Consider the following 16,390-nt stretch of genomic DNA (forward strand, 5'->3'; position numbering starts at 1 on the left):
CCAGGAACCATGGCCTACATAAAGAACAAAATACAAAAATACACGAAAACTAAGAATGCTGGGTCAACATGACCCAGGATCATGACACATCAGCAACGCATGATGCAGAGTAACTGCAATATGTGACACTTTAAACTCATTGTTGACAGAAGTTTCTGTGTTTGTGGAAACTAGATCAGTGTGTGGCTGCAGAATCACATCAAAGCTTGTGAAAGACTGGAAATGATTAGAGTCCGAGTTAAAGGTCAAAGGTCAAATTTTTATTCCACGTCACTAGTGCATGGAATCACATTTCTTGACTTGTGCACTATTTATTTATCTTTTTCAACATCCATTTCATTGTTTTCAGAGCAAAGTTTGGGATATTTTGTTTCCCATCATTAGTGAAGCTTTTTTAATAATGTAAACATTAAAAATGACAAAAAGATTGAGCACGAGACTGAGAGACTTTTGAGGTCTGGTGGAGCAGTGGGAGGAAAAAAGATCTAGTTCTGGTGTATTTTCAGATATAAAGCAAGAATGGCCTCATTAGCTGCCAGCATTTGCTATGTAAGCAGTATGTGTATAGATGGTTTACTTAGGCTGTGGGACTCACATTCATGTATAAATGTATACATTTGCTGTTATGTAGGCAGCAATACTTGTTCTTCATTTCAAACAAAGTGGCAAATACAAAGTACTGGGCAGAGCTGCATTTCAGTGAGATAAATAACAAGAATATGGACAAATCAGCTACAGGTGTTACAGGCCTTCCATGGGGTCTGTTTTTATACAGAAAAGTGGAGACAGGAGACATGAGTTGTTTGGGCTGCAGGCTCTTCCTCGTCTGAGGTACAGAAGCGTCGCAACGGCCTATTGCACTCACAACTATTTCCCCCTTGTGGTGTTGCCACGCAATTACGTCTTCATAACTTTGAAAAGTGCAATACCACCATGAAAAAATGCTTTTACATTAATAAATGTTTTACAAAAATTTTTACAATTGACCATACACTTGTAGGTGTCACACAGGCATCAACAGCTCATTCTTATCAGTAATTTGGACTTGAAATCCTCCATAGCTTCATTTGAAAGAGGATAGTCCCTGGAAACTGAAGCTGTTGTTTTAAAATGTCTTCACACAGATTTTAAAAGAACAAACTGCCCTGCTGTGACTGGTGGCTGCTCATAGCTATAAAGCTATAGCTTTAACCAAAGCTACCAGACCAAACAGCAGTTGCCTGGGAACAAATTACAACAAATGACACATTCACCCAAGTGAGTCCCAGCTGACAGACAGCCATGATGCAGCGTGGTGATTTTTTACCTGTCAAACAGCAGCAGTCTGACCGCTTATCTATTTACAGCTCTTTGCAGTGACATTTGGACGTGTGGCAATGTTCTTAGGCTGAGGAAAGAGATAGTCAAGCATCTTCTGTCTTTCTCTTCCCTGCTGTTTTGAACTGGGTGTGAGGAGGCATTAATGCTGGTTCATAAGTTTAAACTCACTGCAAGTCTTATTCTGATTTCTGTTGTCATGTTAGCAGTGTTGTCATGGAACAAAGCAAATGATACTGTTACTCACATTTTATCTAACAGGAAAGGTAAAGCTTGACTTTACAGTTACCGCTGCCTGGGTAACGTGATCTCACAGACTGGTTCCACGGTCAACTCTGTCGCCACAGTGCATTAGTGGAAAAGGTTAACTACAGACTCCATCACTGTGTGTCCCGGCAGCAGCATGGCCAAGAGAACGAAAGCCAAAAGAGAGACTAAAAGTAAGAAGATGACCTTGAAAATGGCCCAGAACTGCGTGGAGCTGACATTGGATGGGAAACACCGACTGGATCTCAGTTTCAAGGGGTTACAGCTGTTCCAAAGTGCGTCCAGAAGCTCTTTCACATGGCTGAAGTGGACCTGAGCAGAAACATGATCAGAAAGTTTCCAGATTTTATTGCTCAGTTCATTAAAATGACTGTTTTGGATTTGCACAGCAATTGTGTGAGTACGACAGATAATGCTTAATGTTTACTTGCTACTCTATAAAAGTAGGTAAATAAATGGTAGCTACTGTATAGCAGCAATACTGTGGGACTGCTACACAGTTGTTGCAATTCACACTATTTTAAATAATTAAATGTTCCAAATATTTAAAATTAAGCCCATTTTTTTTTTAAATACGAGCTCTAGATTAAAGTACTAATCATCAAAAGCCAATCATTAAATAATCACAAACATACGGGGACACCTTAGAGACCCGCTAACTATCACTAGCCTTTTGGCAGCTGTAGTTTGCCCATTTCAAAATTGTACCATGGTTCGTAACTATGTCCATGTTTAATGCACCAAAATCACCATCTGTTAAAAAATGTGTTATTGTTTCTAGCTGGAGGAGCTCCCCGTGGCTATCAGCTACCTGCAGAACCTTAAGGTTTTAAACCTGTGCAACAACCGTCTCACAAGCCTCCCAAGCGAGCTCGGCCTCCTGAATAAACTCCAAACACTGAACCTGGGTCTCAACCAGCTGGAAGCTCTTCCTGCCTCCATTGGTGCACTGGAGGAGCTTCGCCACATTGGCCTTTCTGATAACAGATTCACCCGCCTCCCCGGCTGCCTCTTGAAGCTGAAAAAACTGGAGAGTATCAAGATGGACAGGAATCCAATTATTGCTGAGAAGATACCCACTGAGAAACCAGTCAGTATTTCAGAGAGCTTTTACCTAGTCAAATAAAGCTTCCTGTGCAAAGAGTGTCTGAATAGGTGCCAAGCTGAGAGGAAGGAGCTGAGGGAGGAATAAATACCATACTGTGTTCTTAACTCAAGAGTGCCTTTCACTTACAGTAGTGCATGTTACTCTGATCTGTACTCTACATAGTACATAGATTCAATTCATATCAGACAGTAACAGAAAACATTGCAATATCCCTTGTAAGTGTATTTAAAGAGTTATACTTTTACACACAATTTATACAATTACCATGCTTATAACTGCATGATAATTAGATACAAATAAAGTATTTTGACAGTCTGTTGGGTCTAGAGGGCAGCAGAGAGCACCCTTATCTCTGAGTACCTGTCACTGACTTTAAACACTTATACAAGTAAGAAGTTATGTGAAATAATGTTTCATGTTATTAAACATACAAACAGTATCTTTTGCATGTGATCATAATTCATTCATCATCATCATCATCATATATGGAAAAAATTAAGTTCCTGAAGTCTCTAAACAAGAAAAGAAAGACACAGATTCAGAGTTTGTCTCATTCACCAATGGTTTGCCTTTTATTAAGGAAATTTTCACGACACTATCCAGATCAAAGTATTTGGCTTGCTGCAACAAAGCATGGCGGTATGAAAATTATTATCTGTAATTGCAATCAGCAGATAATTTTCCTTAGAAAACCTTTGGAGTCAAATGTGGCACAAAATTGAAATACCTGATGTGAAAGTTTGTATTCTACTAACTATATTTCTTGTGTGACACCACTCTTTTTGTTTTTGTTTTTTACACTCCAGGGACCACAAAGGTTCGTGATATTCATATTTGCTGCCATCTTCTTCCTGATGGGACTCTTCATTTCATGTGGCTTCAACGACACAATCTATCCTCCCTTCCATGTGGACGTAAATTACACGATTAAACACACAGATCTGAAGAAATGGTCTGGAAGAGACAGCTATGTTTCAGTTCAGGGGAAAGAGGTAGGTTGCACACAAACAGCCAAAAATTACAACTGTTACTGTAAAATTAACTGTAAGAAAGTCAGGTAATCCCTCTTTAGTCTGGATGTTGCGATGTCCGTGTTTTTCAAAAAGAACTTCACTTTTTGATTTGTCTACTGATGGAAGCGTTTCTGGATCATGTTCACTTATGGTTTCTTCTTGGCATGACTTGAAGCTTTTTTTCTGTATTTGTTGATGGCACAGTGAACTGTGATCACAGAGAGTGATGTAGGTGTGTGTTGAGTCCATGCAGTCATTTCAAGACAGAATCATCCCCATTTTTAATGCAGTGCCACTCGAGGGTCATCTATAGATTTTTTTAAAATTTTTTAACCCAAATGTAAATAAAATCTGTGCTTTTCATCAGTCTAAATAATGCATATTATGCAGGTGTCTCTCTTATGTTAAACATCTGCTGAAATTTTGTCCTCATACATAAGAGAAATATAACTCTGTGTTTTTTGTCTATGCATTTCTTTATTGGGTGAGTCAAACCAGCAGATCACGACAGATACTGCTAAAATATAAACATAAATATGCCGCCCACCAACACACACAGCTATCACCCGTTTGTTGTTTTTATTCTTAAGATTAATTATTCTGAATGAAGAGACACTGATTTGACACAAGTAAAAATATAGTTGATTGTGTTTATTGTTAGTTAAGAATAAGTTAAGGGAGGGTGAAAAAATAAAAAAAAAAGATGAAGAATGGAGGGGAGAAAGAAAAATGGAGAGTGATGGAGAGAGGTCGTACGAGAGAAAGGGAGAAGAGGGGAGGTGAAAAGAAAGGGATAGAAAGGAGGAGAGAAAACCCCAACAATCCCCTCTGAGCAAGCACTAGGCGACGGTGGATAGGAAAAACTCCCTTTAAAGGAAGAAACCTATTGCAGAACCAGGCTCAGGGAGGGTCATCTGCCTTGACTAGTTGGGGAGTGAGGGAGGGGAGAAAGAAAAACGGAGAGTGATGGAGAGAGGTGGTACGAGAGAAAGGGAGAAGAGGGGAGGTGAAAAGAAAGGGATAGAAAGGAGGAGAGAAAACCCCAACAATCCCCTCTGAGCAAGCACTCGGCGACGGTGGATAGGAAAAACTCCCTTTAAAGGAAGAAACCTATTGCAGAACCAGGCTCAGGGAGGGTCATCTGCCTTGACTAGTTGGGGAGTGAGGGAGGGGAGAAAGAAAAACGGAGAGTGATGGAGAGAGGTGGTACGAGAGAAAGGGAGAAGAGGGGAGGTGAAAAGAAAGGGATAGAAAGGAGGAGAGAAAACCCCAACAATCCCCTCTGAGCAAGCACTCGGCGACGGTGGATAGGAAAAACTCCCTTTAAAGGAAGAAACCTATTGCAGAACCAGGCTCAGGGAGGGTCATCTGCTTGACTAGTTGGGGGGTGAGGGAGGGGAGAAAGGAAAAAATGGAGAATGATGGAGAGGTGGAAGGAGAGAAAGGGCAAGAGGGGAGGTAGAGGGGTGAGGAGATAGAAAAGCGGTGGAGGAAGACCAGGCTACACCGCCTTATAATCAGGTGAGGAAGCAGGAGGGTCCCTCCTCCTGAAAAACCAGAAGCGTTTCTTCTTCTTTTCAGGCACTGTTCCTGGAGCTCTTTTTTCTGTAGGATGAGGGTTTTCAGTTCTTCGGTTGTTACTGTAATTTCCTCCTCAAGTTTCTTGCATTTTTTCTCCAGTTCTTGTAATTGTGCTTGTTTTTCTTCAAGCTTTTCTTTCAGATCTTTAGATTTTGCCTCCTGTATTAGCTTTTCCTCGTGCATGTCTGTATTCCTCTGCTGTACTTTGTTGTACATGTCTTCTAACTCCTCATTTCTGCTCTGGATTTCTTGAAGCGTACACTTCAGGTCATTATGCGCTTTCTCCAGTTCTTGCTCTTGAACCTGCATGTTATTGTTTTTGCACTTCAACTTGTTATTAAGTTCCTTGAGCTCTGCGTTCTTTCTCAGCATGTCATTGATCCTATACTGCATGCCTGAGCATTGTTTTTCAGTTTTCCCCTTTCTCCTTCTAGTTCAATGGTTTTCTCCCTCATTTCATTATGACATGCGTGTAGTTCTAGATTTTCCTTTTTAAGTCTTGGGAATAAGTTGTGTCTTTTCTGCATTTTTTCCAGTTGCTCTTTTTCCTGAAGAAGCTCTTGGTTTTTCTCCAGGGCTTCATCAAGCTGTACTTGCAGCTGCTGATTCTTGTTGTCAGCGTGTTCGAGATTCTCACAGATCTCCTGATTAACAGCTTGTGCTTGTTGAAGCTGGTAGCTGTTCTGCTTCTTTTCTGTCATCAGCCTTACAATCCGCTGCTTAGCTTGATTAAACATTATTCCCCAGCCCTCATTTATGATATCCACGTTGGGCTGCTTCTGTTGGTTCACCAGCATTTCCTTGTGCCTTTCTTCCATGTCTTTATTTCGGCCTTCCAGTTCTCTGTATTCAGTTTCCAGTTGTTTCTTCTCATGAAGCGCTTGTGCATTTCTCTGCAGTGCTTCATTAATCTTTACTTGCAAGACTTCATTTTGTTTCTTCATGTTCTGAAGTTTGCATTCCATCTGTTTCTCCTTTATGTCCTGCTGTTTCTTCTCTTGAAGAAACTCTTCGTTTTTCTCCAATGCTTCATCAAGCTGTACTTGCAGCTGCTGATTCAGGTTGACAGCGTGTTCGAGATTCCCATGGGTCTCCTGATTAACAGCTTGTGCTTGTTGAAGCTGGTAGGACATTGTTCTTAACTCACAGCTCTTCTGCTTCTTTTCTGACATCAGGCTTACAATGCGCTGCTTAGCTTGATTAAACATTATTTCCCAGCCCTCATTTATGATGTCCACGTTGGGCTGCTTCTGTTGGTTCATGAGACTTTCCTTGTGCCTTTCTTCCATGTCTTTATTTCGGGCCTCCAGTTCTCTGTATTTAGTGTCCAGTTCTTTCTTCTCATGAACCATTTCTGCATTTCTGTGCAGTGCTTCATTAAGCTTTACTTGCAAAACTTCATTTTGTTTCTTCATGTTCTGAAGTTTGCATTCCATCTGTTTCTCCTTTATGTCCTGCTGTTTCTTCTCTTGAAGAAACTCTTCGTTTTTCTCCAATGCTTCATCAAGCTGTACTTGCAGCTGCTGATTCAGGTTGACAGCGTGTTCGAGATTCCCATAGATCTCCTGATTAACAGCTTGTGCTTGTTGAAGCTGGTAGGACATTGTTCTTAACTCACAGATGTTCTGCTTCTTTTCTGACATCAGGCTTACAATGCGCTGCTTAGCTTGATTAAACATTACTCCCCAGCCCTCATTTATGATGTCCACGTTGGGCTGCTTCTGTTGGTTCATGAGACTTTCCTTGTGCCTTTCTTCCATGTCTTTATTTCGGGCCTCCAGTTCTCTGTATTTAGTGTCCAGTTCTTTCTTCTCATGAACCATTTCTGCATTTCTGTGCAGTGCTTCATTAAGCTTTACTTGCAAGACTTGTTGGTTCTTGACAAATCCATTGTGCCTTTCTTCCAGCTGTTTATTTTGGGTCTCCATTTGTCTGCACTGCTCTTCAAGTTGAATCTTCTCTGCTTGGATTTGTTTAATCCTGTCCTCTAGAGTTTGGTTTACCTGCCTACTTTCAGCAGATGCCCTTCGGACGGATAAAACGTCATCTGGGGAATTTGGCTGTGCACCCTCGAGAGGACAGCCAGCGTAAGCTTGTGGTTTTTTGCTGTGTTTTCTTTCAGACATGTTGTAGTCTTGATAAAATGACTGTGTAAAAGAGCCAACTGTTTCAAAATGTTTCTAAGGCGTACTTTGAATGCTGCGAACACGAGTGCTGCGAACAAACGGACTAAAAGTTTAGGATTGCACCCCTATTTATGCCTTTTGGATCAAAGGCATATATGTGCCTTTAATCTGAAAGAACCATCGTAGTATGATGTCATAGGAATTAGGCTGTCACATGACATATATGAATGAGGATTCTTTTTTTTAGGTGAGTCAAGTTTTATTCTGTTATTTTTTAGTCTGAATGCTAATTAAGCATCCACAGTATTGTTCTTTGACTCTTTATTATTAGTGTGAATGCTGATTCAGCATCCACAGTATTGTTCTTTAAATCTTTATTATTATTATTATATTTTATATATTCTGTCCGTCTATCTCCTTCAACACCATTCAACTTAGAAAAACCATTCAACTACTGAGAGATTCCTCTTCTTTTGGACATGACTGCTTCTATTTTTCTCATTTTTAACTTTTATATTTTTTAAATTATTCAACTTTATTCAACAAAAATTATAATGTATTTCAATGGGGAGACCCTTCAAATTCTCATTCAACTTACTCTTAATTCAACTGTAACTACTTCCACAAACGTTGACCTAGAGCCACCATTCAAACTTTAAAACGAAGCCAAGACATTCAACTATTCAACTTGTATTTATCTTTTCAATATCTATTATACTTTTTCTTCAGCCCCAGTTTAAGTTTCATGCTTTTTTTCACCCGTTTCAGAGTTTATAATGGGTGTGTATGGGACGGAATGTTGGAGGTTAGAGTGAGACAGCTCAACTGCTAGAGTGGGAGCAGGGGAAATTTTTATCTTAAAATCTTCTCTTTAAACTGCTGCTGTGTCCACAATGTTGGCTCTACAGGTATGATTTTACCCTTAAACATAGCCACTGCTGTCCTCTTTCATCCAATGTTGTTATTATTGTAGTATATATTATGGTTCTTTCATAAATGTCACCAATGCACAGCCACCTCCCTCCAACTCTTCCATAGAGTCCAATGTTAAAATGGATCCCAAAATTCGTCTGAAAATCAGAAGTACAGGCTGTCTTTACGCTGTCACCACGTCCATATAATATACTCCAAAGTCATGAAAATTCAGAATTCGGTAGTCTAGACATTGCCGGTGGTCAGGGTGAAAAACTTTTGCCAATACGACTTGTAGTTTTTTCTTGAGAAGCATTTATTTCACTATTACTTTTCTGTTTATTTAAAGCAGCAGAAGAAAGGAGCTGCTGTCTGTGTGTGTGTGCGTGTGTGTGGTGCCACAGGCTGGAGTCGCTATAGCAACCAGGCTCACACCTGCCTGCTTAATGAGCATATATGCATGTGTGTGTGTGTGTGTGTGTGTGTGTGTGTGTGTATATATATATATATATATATATGTATGTATGTATATATAGTCTGCATATATGTCTGCAATATAGAGGAGGCACATTATGGTAATTTGTACTACCATCTTCATCCTGATGACACTTCTTATCTTATATGGTCTCAAAATAACTGAAAACGATGCTGTCCGGCCTCTCATCCTTGTGGTTCAAAATCACACCATCAAAACTGCGCACATAAAGGAATGGTAAGTGCTGATTAAAACATGGTACATTTATGGATATGTTCACACTCCTTTAATTCTGTGGCATTTAAACCTTTTTAACTCAATGTCACGCTTCATGCAGCTTTAGTTCAATTCATCCACAGTATGCATCGCAGTCATGGTATGGATGAGTTTTTCGATCTTTGGCCTGGACCAGATAAACTCAACTTTCAGTTTCATACAGGTCCTATTTTTAAAACTATTATAAGAAACTTGTAAGTAGAAATATTTTACTAAAGGGACATCACGCTCAGTTTACATTGTTGGGTATATATAGCCTGCTTTGAGTTGAAAGTTTAAAATCTGTTAAATAAACAGTTTGGTCCCATTGACCAAAAAAAAACAAAAAACAAAAACAAACTAAAAACCAGCACTAAACAACTTAAACATAAAAAATCGCAAAGAAAGAACAATACAGTATCCACATCTGAACCAAAGAGTAAAACAGTGAAATGTGGATTATTAAATATTAGGTCTCTCTCCTCCAAGTCTCTGTTAGTACATGACTTAATAATTGATCAACAAATCGATTTACTCTGCCTTGCAGAAACCTGGTTGCAGCTGGATGATTATGTTAGTTTAAAGGAATCAACACCCCCGAGTCATTCTAACTACCAGAAATCTCGAAGCACAGGCCGAGGGGGCGGTGTGGCAGCAATTTTCACACCAGCCTATTAATTAACGAAAGACCAAGACAGACTTTTAATTCATTTGAAAGCCTGATGCTTAACCTCGTCCACCCCAGCTGTAAAACTCAGAAACCAGTCTTACTTCTTATCATATATCGTCCACCTGGGCCTTACACAGAGTTTCTCTCTGATTTCTCAGACTTTTTATCTGATTTAGTGCTCAGCTCAGATAAAATAATTATTGTGGGTGATTTTAACATCCATGTAGATGCTAAAAATGACAGCCTCAACATTGCATTTAATCTGTTATTAGACTCAATTGGCTTCTCTCAAAATGTAAAAGAACCCACCCACCACTTTAATCACACTCTAGATCTTGTTTTAACATATGGCATAGAAACTGAAGATTTAACAGTGTTTCCTGAAAACCCTCTGCTGTCTGATCATTTCCTGATAACATTTACATTTACAATAATTGATTACACAGCAGTGGGGAGTAGACTTTATCACAGTAGATGTTTTTTCTGAAAGCGCTGTAACTAAGTTTAAGAATATAATCCACCCACTGTTATCATCTTCAATGCCCTGTACCAACATAGAGCAGAGCAGCTATCTGAACGCTACTCCAACAGAGGTCGATTATCTTGTTAATAATTTTACTTCCTCACTACGTACGACTCTGGATACTGTAGCTCCTGTGAAAACTAAGGCCTCAAATCAGAAGTACCTGACTCTGTGGTATAATTCTCAAACACGTAGCCTAAAGCAGATAACTCGTAAGCTGGAGAGGAAATGGCGTGTCACAAATTTAGAGGATCATCATTTAGCCTGGAGAAATAGTTTGCTGATTTATAAGAAAGCCCTCCGCAAAGCCAGAACATCTTACTATTCGTCACTGATTGAAGAAAATAAGAACAACCCCAGGTTTCTCTTCAGCACTGTAGCCAGGCTGACAAAAATTCAGAGCTCTTTTGAGCCAACCATCCCTTTAACGTTAACTAGTAATGACTTCATCAACTTCTTCACAAATAAAATTCTTATCATTAGAGAAAAAATGACCAATAATCATCCCACAGATGTAATATTATCTACAGCTACTTTTAGTACCATTGATGTTAAGTTAGGCTCTTTTTCTCCAATTGATCTTTCTGAGTTAACTTCAATAATTAATTCCTCCAAACCATCAACGTGTCTTTTAGACCCCATTCCTACAAAACTGCTCAAAGAAGTCCTGCCATTAATTAATTCTTCGATCTTAAATATGATCAACCTATCTCTAATAATCGGCTATGTACCACAGGCCTTCAAGGTGGCAGTAGTTAAACCTTTACTCAAAAAGCCATCTCTTGACCCAGCAGTCTTAGCTAATTACAGGCCAATCTCCAACCTTCCTTTCATATCAAAAATCCTTGAAAGAGTAGTTGTCAAACAGCTAACAGATCATCAGCAGAGGAATGGCTTATTTGAAGAGTTTCAGTCAGGTTTCAGAGCTCATCACAGCACAGAAACAGCTTTAGTGAAGGTTACAAATGATCTTCTTATGGCCTCTGACAGTGGACTCATCTCTGTGCTTGTCCTGCTAGACCTTAGTGCAGCGTTCAATACTGTTGACCATAATATCCTATTAGAGCGATTAGAACATGCTGTAGGTATTACAGGTACTGCACTGCAGTGGTTTGTATCATATCTATCTAATAGACTCCAATTTGTACATGTAAATGGAGAGTCCTCTTCACACACTAAGGTCAATTATGGTGTTCCACAGGGTTCGGTGCTAGGACCAATTCTGTTTACATTATACATGGTTCCCCTAGGCGGCATCATTAGAAGAAATAGCATAAATTTTCACTGCTATGCAGATGACACGCAGCTCTATCTATCCATGAAGCCAGGTAACACACACCAATTAGTTAAACTGCAGGAATGTCTTAAAGACATAAAGACCTGGATGGCCGCTAACTTTCTGCTTCTTAATTCAGATAAAACTGAGGTTATTGTACTCGGCCCTGAAAATCTTAGAAATATGGTATCTAACCAGATTCTTACTCTGGATGGCATTACCTTGGCCTCCAGTAATGCTGTGAGGAACCTTAGACATTTTTGACCAGGATATGTCCTTCAATGCACATATTAAACAAATATGTAAGACTGCTTTCTTCCATTTGCGCAACATCTCTAAAGTTAGAAATATCCTGTCTCTTAGTGACGCTGAAAAACTAGTTCATGCATTTATTACTTCCAGGCTGGACTACTGTAATTCATTATTATTAGGATGTCCTAAAAACTCCCTGAAAAGCCTTCAGCTAATCCAAAATGCTGCAGCAAGAGTACTGACAGGGACTAGAAAGAGAGAGCAGATTTCTCCTGTATTGGCTTCCTGTCAAATCCAGAATTGAATTCAAAATCCTGCTCCTCACATACAAGGTCTTAAATAATCAGGCCCCATCTTATCTTAATGACCTTGTAGTACCATATCACCCTATTAGAGCACTTCGCTCTCGCACTGCAGACTTACTTGCTGTTCCTAGAGTATTTAAAAGTAGAATGGGAGGCAGAGCCTTCAGTTTTCAGGCCCCTCTTCTGTGGAACCAGCTTCCAGTTTGGATTCGGGAGACAGACACTATCTCTACTTTCAAGATTAGGCTTAAAACTTTCCTTTTTGCTAAAGCATATAGTTAGGGCTAGATCAGGTGACCCTGAATCCTCCCTTAGTTATGCTGCAATAGACATAGGCTGCCGGGGATTCCCATGATGCGTTGAGTTTTTCCTTTCCAGTCACCTTTCTCACTCACTATGTGTTAATAGACCTCTCTGCATCGAATCATATCTGTTATTAATATCTGTCTCTTAGGGGTGCCACGATTAGTCGACTACTCACGATTACGTCGACTATCAAAATCGTCGACGACTGATTTAATAGTCGACGCGTCGTTTGAAGCTTTGTAAGATCACAAAAGACGCAGGAATAAGTAGTAGAATTTAAGAGTGTAATAACGGACTGAAACAGAAGATGGCAGCACTGCATGTACAAGGATGCCAGCTGCCGTTACACTCCGAAGAAGAAGAAGAAGCAGTGTCCCAGAATTCATAGCGCGGCCCTGCTCAGTTTTCAACAATGGCGGCAGCTAGTTAGTTTTAATATTACTCTTATTAATCTTTCTGGGTCACAAAATAAACGTTTAACATATTTTCAGGCGAGAATGTAGCTGTGTAAACCTCAAATATCTGCTCAGTTTATCAAGACACCGCATATTTTCAAAAGCGCTCCGACGTTTTCGGAGACGTCTGTTACCCACTAGCTCGATAGCTAGCCGGGGGCAAGGCTCACTAGAGCCCGTGAGAACACCGGACTCCCGGCAAATCGTTTTCAAACGCACCACCGTCTTTCGCTACTCAGGTTAAACATATAGAAGTCAGTTAGATAACTTAAAAATGTTATTGTTTGGCCTTTTTTTTTTTTTTTTAGTATTTTATTTGTTCCTGAGTAAATCAGTTTGGCTGAGATTAAAGTTATAGTTTATACACGGCCGAATAAACGTCAAGCAGACAACTGATTATCAGAAGTGTGAGATGTTCGAGAATATACTCCGGTGTCCCGTTATATTTTAGATAGCAAGGAGTTTATTAAACTTTACCGAAACAATCTGTAAATCTCATTAAATTTAATAAACTATCATCTTGTCTTTATTTTTAGTTAGCACATACCCTAAACACTTAAAACTGTAAGCTAATGTTATATAAGAGCAGATGCTGCTGGTGCAATAAGCTGTACGTTTTACGTCCAATGGATGCATGATCCGATTAGTCGACTAATCGCAAAAATAATCGGTGACTAGTCGACTATCAAAATAATTGTTTGTGGCAGCCCTAGTGGACTTTGATTCCAAGTTAATACTAGCTAGTGTTTCTCACTGGTTTTTGGGCGGTGGAGTAAAAGGGATTGGTTGCTGGCTGTTTCTAATGTTAGCCTTGTCTTTGCTTTCTTACAGGCAGGATAAAGACATGGTGATAAATGAGTGTGTGGGCCGTCTGCTGAGGACCAAGAGCTCAGGACACTCAGACGGGGGCGTCGCAGCAGGAGTCACCGTGCTCCACAATCCTCTGCTGTTCTGAGATGTCACACTCCTGCCTGCACATAGAAACCACAGTGAAGTCAAAGTTCCACCTGCACCTCCACCTGTTCTTGCAACAGCATGAACACTGACAGAGGTGAGACAGCAGAAGAGTTTTTGTCTATTTTTTTTTACTAAGTTAAGGAATTAAGTGAAGAAGAGTGATTAAATAAATTGTTTCTTGCAGTTTTGATTTAATGATTGTGTTTAGGATTATTTCAGAAACATGTTTAGAGGATCTTTGTAAGCCTGTATTTCCTTTAAAAGAAGGGAAGCACTTCTTCATTCTACAGAAAAGGTGACACATTACAGATGAGTTCATAAAACCCACAGTGAGCCAGTTGGATAAACAGCAGCCTAATCAGACTTCTGCAGAGTCTCAAAGTTTTTTTGGAGTCTGCTTCTTGTGTCCAACAGGACGAATTCTGTCCATAAACAAAGGATTTGAAAATGTACCCATTTTTGTGTTCGTTTTACTTTTGCTGATCTGACACCACTTGTGCCAAAAATCCGGACAAATGTCATTTGACCAAGGAGCAAATCTGAGCCAAATAGACTGATCATTTTTTTCACGTGGCGTCTCATCAGAGGACACTTTTCCTTTTCCAAGCTCCTGTAGAACTGGCAGAAAAATCCTGGAAGCGCTGTCTGAATTCTGTTTCGAGACATGTAATCACAGACGCATATTTCCCTTTTTTAGCAGAAAGCTTGGCCTGTGGATAAGCAGTTCTGGTCTTGGACAGTGTGGGGAAGTGCACAACGCTGAAGTTGCGCAGTTGTGTCTTAAAGAGATTGACCTTCACACAAAATGCTTTCATGTGCGCATAAAGTTGTGGTACAAGCTGCTCTTTCCCTTGTAGGCTCTTGTTCAGGGTGGTTAAATGATCAGTAAGATCAACTAAAAATGCAAGGTCTGCCAACCATAGAGGGTCATTCAGCTCATGAAGAGGTCGGTCCTTCTCTTTCAAAAATGGTCAATTTCTGATCTCAGGGAGTAAAGACGCTTCAGCACGGCACCGCGGCTTAGCCAGCGCGCCTCCGAGTGGTAGAGTAGATCCCCATATTCAGCATCCGCATCAGAAAGGAAAGCCTGAAATTCTCCGTGGTACAGTCCACTTGCTCGAATTATGTTGACAGTTTTTACAATAGTGTTCATTACATCTCCAAGATTGACTGTCTTGGCACAAAGGGCTTCTTGGTGAACAGTACGGTGCATTTCAACAGCCTCACCTCAGCCTCTTTCACCTCAGCGCACATCATAGACGCCATTCCTTTGTGTGCACCCGCCATAGCTGGAGCCCCGTCTGTTGTATCTTCACACAGCTTGTCCCATTTAAGTCCCATTTTGTCAGTTGAGTCTGACACAGCTTCAAAAGTATCCATACCCGTTGTTGTGCCTTTTAGACTCTTAAGATCGAGCAGCTCCTCTGTAACTCCACGTCTTGCGAGGAGTTGGGCCACCTCATAGCTGGCTATTGTAGCCTTTTCCTGGACTTTTTGAGCACAGCTACTATTTACTTTACTTTCTGCTCTCGCTCAGCACCAGTGTAGGATGCATAGACCCGATGTTTGGTTTCATAATGACGTCGTACATTACACTCTTTCATAACTGCCACAGTTTCAGTGCAGATAAAACAGACACTTCCCCTTGAATTCTTTGAAGAAATATTCACTCTCCCACCGTGTCTGAAATTTTCTGCACACACTTTCTACCTTTCGCTTCTTTGGTTCTGCCATGTTCAGTAACTTGGGGTAAATTTCTTCTAGGATTGTCCTTTTTGGTGGAGCAACTGCCTTGATCAACAGCAGCTCCCCCTGGTGTTAGAACTAAGAAGTGCCATACACTCAAGTAAAAGTTGAAGTGCGGGCCAATTAAAAATGGACCGCGGGCCGTAGTTTGGACACCCCTGCTATAGACATTAGCACACACTCCAACAGGTTTTCATCCTCTAGAGTCACTTGGATGACACTGAAAACACTACGTCCAGATAAACTCCGTGTATATAGTGTATTATCTTACAAAAAATACAAACAAATATAAAACAAGTATTTTATTTTCTAAATGTAATGCTTCCTTTTAGGAGGAAGGTGGAGGCGCAGCTCCAGCAGAGCAACACCAGAGGTGTGTGGAGAGGACTGAACACCATCACTGGACGGAGCACTGTGAGCGGAGGGGGTCCAGAGTCTGGAGACCAGGTTCTGGCTAACAGATTGAACCAGTTGTTTGACAGGTTTGATTCAGTAGCCCTTCCCTCCCCCATCCACCAGAGCTCGTCACACCTCTCTGCAACCCCCCATAGCACCGGGGACATGAAATGCACCTCACCTGTCCCCCTTTTTTCCTTTTGAACAGGACACTCCTAAGGACATTTTATGACACTGCGGTGGCGTCGGCTATTTTCTATGCTGTGGTCTGCTGGCGTGGTGGAATGGCAGAGAGGGACAGGGGGAAACTCAACAAGCTGGTCAGGAGGGCCAGCTCTGTCCTGGACTGTCCGCTGAAGTCCATCGAGCAGGTTGGGGAGGAGAGGATGTTGTCTAAGCTAACATCCATCATGGACAACACCTCCCACCCCCTGCATGAGACAGTACGAG

At 40.7% G+C, this 16,390-nt stretch overlaps 1 pseudogene; it reads left to right on the forward strand.

The window, feature by feature from the left end:
* Nucleotides 1–1,146: 1,146 nt before the first annotated feature.
* LOC109198016 (leucine-rich repeat-containing protein 18-like) lies at nt 1,147–15,919 on the forward strand (annotated as a pseudogene).
* Nucleotides 15,920–16,390: the final 471 nt, after the last annotated feature.

This window comes from Oreochromis niloticus, unplaced genomic scaffold (assembly GCF_001858045.2).
Source record: "Oreochromis niloticus isolate F11D_XX unplaced genomic scaffold, O_niloticus_UMD_NMBU tig00003115_pilon, whole genome shotgun sequence".
NCBI lineage: Eukaryota > Metazoa > Chordata > Actinopteri > Cichliformes > Cichlidae > Oreochromis > Oreochromis niloticus.